Below are 9,666 nucleotides of genomic sequence, written 5' to 3' on the forward strand. Positions count from 1 at the left end.
GGCCCTCACACGGTTACGTCGACCACAACTACCAGGTCGCAAACTCTTGGCTACCTTGACATCAGCACATAGGAGGGCTATCGCCTCGCTTGGGCTCCTCGTTAGCTTCCTTTACAATCAGGGCGCATGTGACGTGCACGATGTTCCCGCTATGACTGCATGGGGATGCCAGCCCGTTGGTATCTACATTTCATTGTCCACGACGCTCTTATTGTTTGCAACGGTACTGCTTCAGCTGCACGGGGAAAGTGATGTTAGAGCATATAGACTTATCCCTGGTTTATACATCAAGATTTGTACCATCTCCCACCCTAGCTTTAGAAAAGGTTTCTTGCCCCTCAAATCTTGTACCCTATATAAATCGTTCGAGAAGTTCAACACGCACACACTGGCATTCCCCTCAATTTTCTTCGTCTCACACTCATACTCCTAGTTGAAGGAATATAATTCATACACTGAAGTAGTGCTTAGTCCTCCAAATTAAATCTAAATGCCGATCTCACTGCTCCTCTCCCTACCCCAACAATGGCAACAATGGCAGCCCCTCCTCTTAGCACTCCTCGTTTCTGTCGTTTCCCTCCTGCTGTTGTTGAGGAGGAAAGGGAAAGGGCGGCTGAGGCTGCCACCAGGCCCCGCCCAGGTGCCCCTCCTGGGGAACCTGCACCAGCTAGGCTCGCTGCCGCACCGTGCTCTGCGTGATCTGGCGCGGCTCCACGGGCCGGTGATGCAGCTACGGCTCGGCACGGCGCCCGCCGTGGTGCTGTCGTCGGCGGAGGCGGCATGGGAGGTGCTCAAGGTGCACGACCTGGACTGCTGCACGCGGCCCGTGTCCCCGGGGCCGAGGCGCCTCACCTACGGCCTCAAGAACGTGGCGTTCGCGCCCTACGGCGCCTACTGGCGCCACATCCGCAAGCTGCTCGTGGTCGAGCTCCTCAGCGCGCGCCGCGTCAAGGCCGCGTGGTACGCCCGCCAGGAGAAGGTGGACATGCTTATGAGCGCCCTGTTAACCGCCGGGGCGGCGAGGCGGCCGGTGGCGCTGGACGAGCACGTCCTGCGCCTCTCCGACTGCATCATCGGCACCGTGGCGTTCGGTAGCGTCTATGCCAGCGACAAGTTCGCGCTCAACGAGAGCTTCCAGCACGCGCTCGACGAGGCCATGGAGATGATCTCCAGCACCTCTGCGGAGGACTTCTTCCCCGGAGCCATCGGCCGGGTGGTCGACCGCGTCACGGGCGTCATGGCCCGCCGCGAGAGGATCTTCCACCAGCTCGACCCATTCTTTGAGACGGTCATCGCGCAGCACCTCGACCCTGAGCGTGCCAATCTCCCGGAGAAGGAGAACGGCGGCGACCTCGTCGACGTGCTCATCGCCTACTCGGAGGAGCACCGCAAGTTCACCAGGGACCACGTCAAGGCCATAATTTTTGTAAGCATGTCAATTCATTAATTAGTTAATCAATCTTTGCTTGGTCCGATCGATTCTCATGTTTTTTTAGAAGAACAGGGAGCCTTTCCCCGGTTCCATTATATTAATGAAACCAAATTTAGATCAGATTCAGTTATTACATAAGCTCACTAAGAGGAGCAGTTCAGAAAAGAAGAAACGATGGCTTTAAGCCAGTACAAAGGTAAAGCAACCGGATCATAGGCACTGCTAGTATCAGATGCAGATCAGCTCCTGGGATGCCTTGCGCGCTTTCAGCGGCGGTGCAGTCACCGCCTGAGGGGACCAGGCAGCCACCAGTGTCGAGGTCGGACTCGACAACGATGCAGCTTCTGAACGCTTCTTGGAGGGGGACGAGAAGCCCACTGCGTCGTCTGAGATCTTCAGCTTGTCCCATGGAGTCACCAACGGGGCTCCAGCGAGCTTCATGATCAGCCACCGATCATCAGTGGTTGTCTCAGATCGGTCGCCAGGTGTGTCGTGAAGGCCTCCAGCCTTTCTGCCGCCCCATCCGAAGACAGGATCACCCAGTTCTTGATGGTTTTTAGAATCAGCCTCATCACCTGCTTAATGGATGTCCACATGGTGGTATTGAAAATCATAGAGTTTCTATATTTCCAAATACACCAAAGTACAGCTGCATTGGCCGTGTTGAGAGCAGAGTGTTTTTTGTTAGCAATCCAGAGTCTGGCCACTGATTCAAAATCAGTTCCAGTATCCACCCCGAAGTGATTTGAGACCAGAGCCCAGATCTGTCTAGAGACCACACAATCAAAAAATAAATGCGAGCATGTTTCAGCCTCAGAGCAGAACACACACTCAAGCGACTTAATAATCTGTCTTTTCCTGAGGTTATCCCTGGTCATTAGCTTGTTGTTGGCAAGGAGCCACAGGAAGACATGGATTTTTGGTGGAACTTTTAGCTTCCACACCGAGGGTATAAAGACTGGTTGCACCCCCCTAAAATTAATCACATGGTAAAGTGAGCTAGTGGAGTAAACCCCCCTGTTCTCTAACTGCCAGACAAGGGCATCAGTTTCATTGGTAAGGGTTAGGCTACTAGTTATCTCCACTAACTGATACCACTGTTCCATGAGTCTATCATAAAAAATCCTTCTAAAAGTGAGCCTAAGTTGCGTACCATCCCATACTTCCCTGACACTATTGGTTTGTTCATTACAAATAGAGTAGATAGGCCAGAATTGCACTACCAGTGGGGAGGTACCAAACCAGGTGTCTTCCCAAAACCTAACTTTTTCACCCGACCCAACTTTCCACCTATAACCAAGTTTAAGTGCTTGGATAGTGGTTTTCAGCCCCTTCCAGAATCTGGAGGCACTGGGGGATAGGTTAGGAGCAAAAATATTAATCTTACTAGACATGTACTTGTGATCAATGATCATTTTCCATGGTTTTCCTTCACTCTCATAGTATCTCTTCACCCAGGAACCTAGTAAACATAAGTTGACATCTTGGAGGTTTGGGATTCCCAAGCCTCCAAATTCTTTCTTCATACACACCATTTTCCAGTTGGCAAGATGAAGTTTCCTATGGCCTTCAAAATCATTCCACAAACAGTTGGCCATTTGAGAGTTGATCATCTCAATGGCCCATTTAGGGAACTTAAAGAAGGATAGAAGATAGATTGAATACTGGCCAGGCAAGCCTGGATCAGAATGAGCCTACCTTTATAAGAGAGGAGCTTACCTCTCCAACCAGCAATTCTTTTCATAATTTTATCTATGAGAGGTTGGATATCCTCCTTCCTAAGCTTGCCATGGTGCAGGGGGATGCCAAGATATTTAATAGGGAAAGACCCCCCCTTACAATCTAGGGCAGCAAGAAAGTGCATGAAATCAGAGTCTTCCATGTTAATTGGGATCAACTCACTCTTAGAGTAGTTGATCCTCATGCCAGAAACCTGCTCAAAACAGGTGAGGATAGTTTTGAGGTTGGAGGCATGGGTAAGGTCATTATCTAAAAATAGCAGGGTATCATCAGCATACTGCAGACAAATGATCCCTCCATTGCAGACTTCAGCACATAGTCCAGCAATCAAGTTACAGCTAGCTGCTTTGGACAGCATCTTGGTCAGCACATCTACTACTAAGTTGAAAAGTAATGGGGAAATAGGATCCCCCTGCCTGAGCCCTTTGCCAGCTAAAAAGAAGTCACTTTCAGTATTGTTAATTTTGACCCCAAACGAGCCATTATGGGTGATCTGCTGGATCCAATTAATCCAAGTATCACCAAAGCCTCTTTTTTTGAGGAGGTCCAGGAGGAAACCAAGGTCTACTTTATCAAAGGCTTTTTCATAATCTAGTTTCAAAACCAAACCTTGTTTTTTCCCAGGATGGACTGAGTGCACTACTTCATGGGCAGTGACCACGCTCTCTAGAATGTATCTGCCTTTGAGGAAGGTAGATTGGTTACTGGCAATAAGCCTCTGGAGAATCCTAGTCAGCCTGTTGGTGAGGACCTTAGTAAAAAATTTGAAACTACAGTTAAGCAAGCTGATGGGTCTAAACTTCTTCATGGAAGTAGCATCGGGTTCCTTAGGGATGAGGGAGAGCATGGCAAAGTTAAGTCTATGTATGTCCAACTCTCCCTTATGAAAATCATTAAACATGGCTATTAGATCCACCTTAATCACCTCCCAAAAATGTTGGTAAAAGAATAAAGGAATCCCATCTGGTCCAGGGGCACCATCAGGGTAGGAGTCAAAGACTGCTTTCTTAATCTCTTCTTCAGTAAAAGGTGATTCTAGGGTCTCATTTTCTGCAGGTGTGACTAATTCCTCTGCAGAGAAAAAGCCAGAGCTCAGTGTGAAGCCACTATTGTGCTCTTTTTTAAACAAATCTTTATAGAAGTCTTCAGCTACTCCAAGCATATCTTTAATATCATTGACAGACCCATCAGGGCCATCTAAGAGTGGATGAGGGTTTTCCTCCTCCTTTGATTAGCCACTGCATGGAAGTATGCAGTGTTTCTGTCTCCTTCTTTAATATCTCTATCTCTAGATCTCTGTTTAGCTTTAATTTCTTCCTGAAGCCAAATTTTCTGGAGTTCAGTATGAATGAATTTCATTCTGTTGAACTCCCCTTCAGAAAGATCAGAGGTTTCAGATTTGACATCTAAAGTGTCAAACTCCTCCACTAAGATTTTTTTATATCTTCTAAGATTAGCCTCTTCATTGGAGTTCCAGCCTTTAGTGATTCTCCTAAGGCTTCTAACCTTGATCTGCCAATTATCTATGCTAGATATGGCATTGTTAGGTTTAGACCAAATTTTGAGAATAAGATCAGAAAAATCAGCTCTAAGCAGCCACCATTTTTCCATCTTATAACTACTTTTCCTAGGTTGGACATTAATCCCAGAATCCCAAAGGAGGGGTGTGTGGTCACTGCCACATATAGGTAAAGATCTACATGTAGCTAGAGGAAAAAGAGCATCCATGTCAGTATTGCAGCAGAGTCTATCAATAGTAGACATGATGAGGTCCACTTGGTTATTAGCCCAAGTGAATTTTTCTGCTAGAGAGCTTGATCTCCAGAAGTCCCCAGATCTCAATCCAGGCATTGAAATTATTGCTCCATCTATGATTGATTACTCCATACTTTTCTCTTTAGCATTCCTAACTAGATTAAAGTCCCCTCCAATTAGGGTGGGCAAGTGATTGTCTACAAACAAAGAGTGTAGCTCAGAAATAAAAGCTGCCTTGCCCTCCTCATAAGAGGAGCCATATACTACAATCACCCTAAAAATATGACCCATGGCTTTGTGCTTTAGCTCACAACTGACAGAAAAATTTAAGTGTGACCAGGAGATCACCTCAAAGACATCTTGCTCCACTCCCACCAGGATGCCCCTAGCAGTGCCTGTGGCAGGGAGGTGATGCCAGGCAAAATCCCTATGCCCCGTTAAAGATTTAAGATAGGAAGGGGAGAACTCTTCCTTTTTGGTTTCCTGAAAACCAATGACATTGGCATGGGTTTTGGCTAAAGTGTCTATAATGAGAGGTTTTCTGCCTGCAGCTGAAATACCCCTAACATTCCAGAATATGGCATTCATTTAATCACCTCTGTCCTGGGGTGCTTGCCCCGCCTATTCTTCCTAACTAGTGACCAAAGACCCTCATTAGGACTTGATGGTGGGTCAGGGGTCAATATTGCAGGTTCAGACACATGACCTTCAGTCATGGTCTGATTTTTGTTTAGTCCCACCACAGTGTGTGAAGAGGAAATACTAGATCCTTGTATTGGATCAACCTCTACACCAATGCTAGTGGCAATTGAAAGGAAAGCAGAATCATAAAACATGTTAAAAGAATTTTGATTCTTACCATGTGGTTTCTGGACCTCCAAGTTCTGGACTTCCTTGAGCTGCTGGGCTTTCTCCATGATGGTCCTCTTGTCACCAGCAATCCTTGAACTTGTTCTGGCAGCTTGGACAGGGCCCCACTTCTTGGTGTCAGCAGCAGTGTTCATGGCAGGGAAATCAATCTCATATTGCTCTTCAGGTTGATTATTTTCAGTGGTGGCATCCAAAACTTCATTCTCATCATCATCAGTCTCAATCTCATCTTCCCCTACCAGTTCCATTTCCCTCAACAGGTTGAATCCCACAGAGTCACCTTGCTCTGAATTGAGCAATTGTTCAAGAGCTTGAATCCTGGGTAGGTACTGAGATTCAGGCAGTTGGTTCCTGAGCATGGAGGTTGGGGTGGAGGCCTCATGGGAGTGTTGTTGCCCTGTGACTTGAGTTCTGTGGGCAGAGTTACCAGTCCCAGTAAGGGAGCCAGAATCAGAACCAGTCTTGGATCCATGCTGGGATCTCCCATCATTTGAGGCACTGTCTTTGGACATTGTTTCCACAGAAGTATTGGTATCCATTGAAGGGTTGGTTGCAGCTATGGCTTCATCACAGTCAGTTGGCTCAACTTCAAACAACAGTCTGTAGATTTTACCCTTGATGCCAAAAAGCCTCTCTGTTGGAATCTTAGTGCGATCCTTGCATGAGATCTTGACCCTGACTTTTTCATAGAAGGATTTGAAATTGTGCTGCCAGTCTACATCCAGCAACACCCCCAGGGCGGAAGTGATTTGATCAAGCATTGACCATTCACACCATTTAGGGTTCATCTTCCTGATCTTGATCCAGATCTCCTGCAAGTCATCCTCTGCTTCCACATTACCTTTCCAGACCTCTACATTGACAATCACATTATCCTTCTTCAAGCCAAAACAGGGATAGCTTGCCACATGAGCTACATCTATTTCTGGAGGGAATTTCACCAAGAAAGTCCAATCATCCAGGGCATTGATAGGCCATGGCCAATTAGTCTTATAGATGTCAGCAAACTCCTCTGCTAGTTCCTGTTTATTGACCTCTCCAGATTCTACAAGCACTATCCCAACATTCTTCAGACTACCCAGGTGCTGGTCATTGACATCTGGAACACCAACATGGTAGAATCCTAAACCCTGTGCTGCACTCCCCACATACCTAGCTGCAAGGTGGGCTTTCTTCCTAACAGGGCAGTCATCAACAACATGAGTAACCATCTTGCAAATGAAGCAGTTCTTGGGTCTCTCACACTTATCCTTGTGATGACCTGGTTCACCACAGTTGTAGCAGGTCACCATGGCATAAGACATCAGGCCAACGGAGTTAGTTGGGGCAGTTTTCTGGATCTGATCCTGCTTCCCGCGCTGCGAATTCTTACTTTGGTTTTTGCCTGGGCCTTGCTAGTTCCCTGAGTTGCTTCTTTCTTGCGACAGATCCGCACCCCCTCCTGAGCCTTGCGGGTGTGCGCCCTGAGCCGGAGGACCGAACCACGGTTGCGGTGGCCCTCCCCCCACGCCTGCTGCTGGAAAGGGTGGGGGAAGCCACCCGGGAAACCCCATTGCGGAGGCGGCCCTTGGAAGCCATAGCCAAAAAACTGTTGCGGTGGAGGGCCCATCGGCGGCGGCATCTGCGAGTGATCTTGTCCCCAGCCCGAATTTCCATCCCCTCTCCCCCCTTTCCCTTTGTTGCGCCCTTTTCCTAGGCCTCCGTCCGCCATGGCAGAGAGCGGGGTGGTGGTGGCGGCGGTGTTTGGGGGGATTGGGCGTGAATTAGGGTTGCTGGGAGCCTCAGAATGTTCTTGATTTATAGGCAGCCAGAGCTGACGGTGGAACTCGATAAGTGCCATGTCGGCGTCCCCGTCAGCCGCCTCTTTGCTGCACTTTCCCCCCCGCTCCTTTTCAACAGAAAATCAAATCCGCCTGAATGTTGGAGCACTAGTAATGCAGTGTCTATCATGTGCTGCAGCGCAGAGTGCTGAAGAGCTCTATTCGCGCAATCATTGTTGTCTCACCCGGATTCAGCACGAACTGCTGCATCAGCGATGAACAATGCGGATTGCTGATCCTCAATCATCACTTCAGAAGGAACCTGACTGCGTACAGAGTCACCCTCATTTTCGGATGGTGGCTTATCCGCAACCACACACGAATTCTGCACACCAATTTGATCTGTCCTCCCGGGGCTCCACTGCGATTTGCACCCATGCGCACAGTCATGATCCAGATGGTAAGAAGAGAAGTTTCGAGGCCGAATCTTCTCGCTCGTCCGTTTTGCGTCCCGGAAATCAGAATCCAAGGCTGGTTCCGATTCCTTATCTAATGTGGCCGAAGATCCCAGCGGTTGTTGCCTCAATCCGAAGCCGGCGGAGGCGAGAGGTAGGGGAGGGGATCGACTTGCTCCGCGGCTGATGGGGGCCTGACCGGCATCAGGCCGAGGACACAGCTCCACCGCTCTTCCCTCTGCGGATCTCCAGAACGTGCCTCTCTCCTCGCCCAATTGACGAATTCCATTGGCGATTCCCTCGGGTGCGCCATCCTGCGCTTCTCCTCCCAAGTGCCCTCGAAATAGATGCGCTAGGCGAGATTCAGCAGCTCCCGATTGACATGGTCCTTGCAAACCTGAACATATCTCCGAGCCCTCGAATCCTCCCCATCCTCTGGATCCAGATCTTCCACTGCTTCCTTCCACTCCCGGGTGCACTCGAACCATGAGAACGCGTCGTCCATGACCCTCCTCGCACGCTCCCGCCAGCGCTTCTCGCTCGTCGTCGCAAGGACCTCCGGCGAGACCGAATCAACCCGTTGCAGCAGATCTGGGAGCGCCTGATAGACGAACGGCAGCGGCACTCGATATCCCCTCTCCCCCAGTGGGATCCCCATTGATCTGATGCGGATCGGCATGGGGGAGGGAGCATTTTGAGTTTCAGGACATGTTCATCGCCGGCATTGACACGAGCTCGATGACGATCCTGTGGGCGATGTCGGAGCTTATACGGAAGCCACGCGTGATCAGCAAGGCGCAAGCCGAGATCAGAGCCGTGGCCGGCGGCAACGTCAACGGGAGGGTGGTGTCCGAAGACGTGTCCAAGCTCAGCTACCTCGGGCTGGTGGTAAAAGAGACCCTGCGGCTGCACCCACCAGCGCGCTGCTACTGCCGAGGGAGACTATGCGGCACATCCAGGTGGCCGGGTACGATGTGCTGGCCAAGACGCGGGTCTACGTCAACGCTGGGCCATCGGCAGGGACCCAGCAAGCTGGCCGGACAACCCGGAGGAGTTTAACCCGGACAGGTTCGAGGGGAGTGGCATAGACCTTAAGGGCGAGCATCCGGAGCTGATGCCATTCGGCATGGGGCGCCGGATCTGCCCCGGCATGTCCATGGCCATGGCCACCGTGGAGTTCACGCTCGCCAATCTGCTCTGCTGCTTCGAGTGGGCGCTCCTGGAGTGGATGACGGGGGACGGCGTGAGCATGGAGGAGGAAGGAAGGCTCGTGTTCCACCGCAAGACGCCCCTCGTGCTCCTACCCACCGCTTACGTGCCGCCACGGCCACGACCTTATTGAGTAGGGTGATGACTATTTGCTTTTGCATTATCCAATTTGCAACTCAACTTGTACTAGCAGATACGCTGCACTGCACTCTAATGAAATAATAAAATTGGCATATGTTGCTGGGCCGAGCCAGTAAAATAAGGGGTGTTGTGCTAAGCTCTAAATGAGGCATATCTCTTTAGAAAAAATATACCATTCTGATCCATATTACTTGTTACTCAAACGTCTAGATACACCTATTTGAGCAACAAGTAATATGGATCAGAGAGAGTAACTATAATCAATGATGGAGTTATGTGTGTTTTGAGAAAAGTGTGTGCAGTT

General features: G+C 49.6%; 1 pseudogene; it reads left to right on the forward strand.

The window, feature by feature from the left end:
* Positions 1-374: 374 nt before the first annotated feature.
* Positions 375-9,354, forward strand: LOC123115298 (4-hydroxyphenylacetaldehyde oxime monooxygenase-like; annotated as a pseudogene).
* The last annotated feature ends 312 nt before the right edge of the window (positions 9,355-9,666 follow it).

Source organism: Triticum aestivum, chromosome 5B (genome assembly GCF_018294505.1).
Source record: "Triticum aestivum cultivar Chinese Spring chromosome 5B, IWGSC CS RefSeq v2.1, whole genome shotgun sequence".
NCBI lineage: Eukaryota > Viridiplantae > Streptophyta > Magnoliopsida > Poales > Poaceae > Triticum > Triticum aestivum.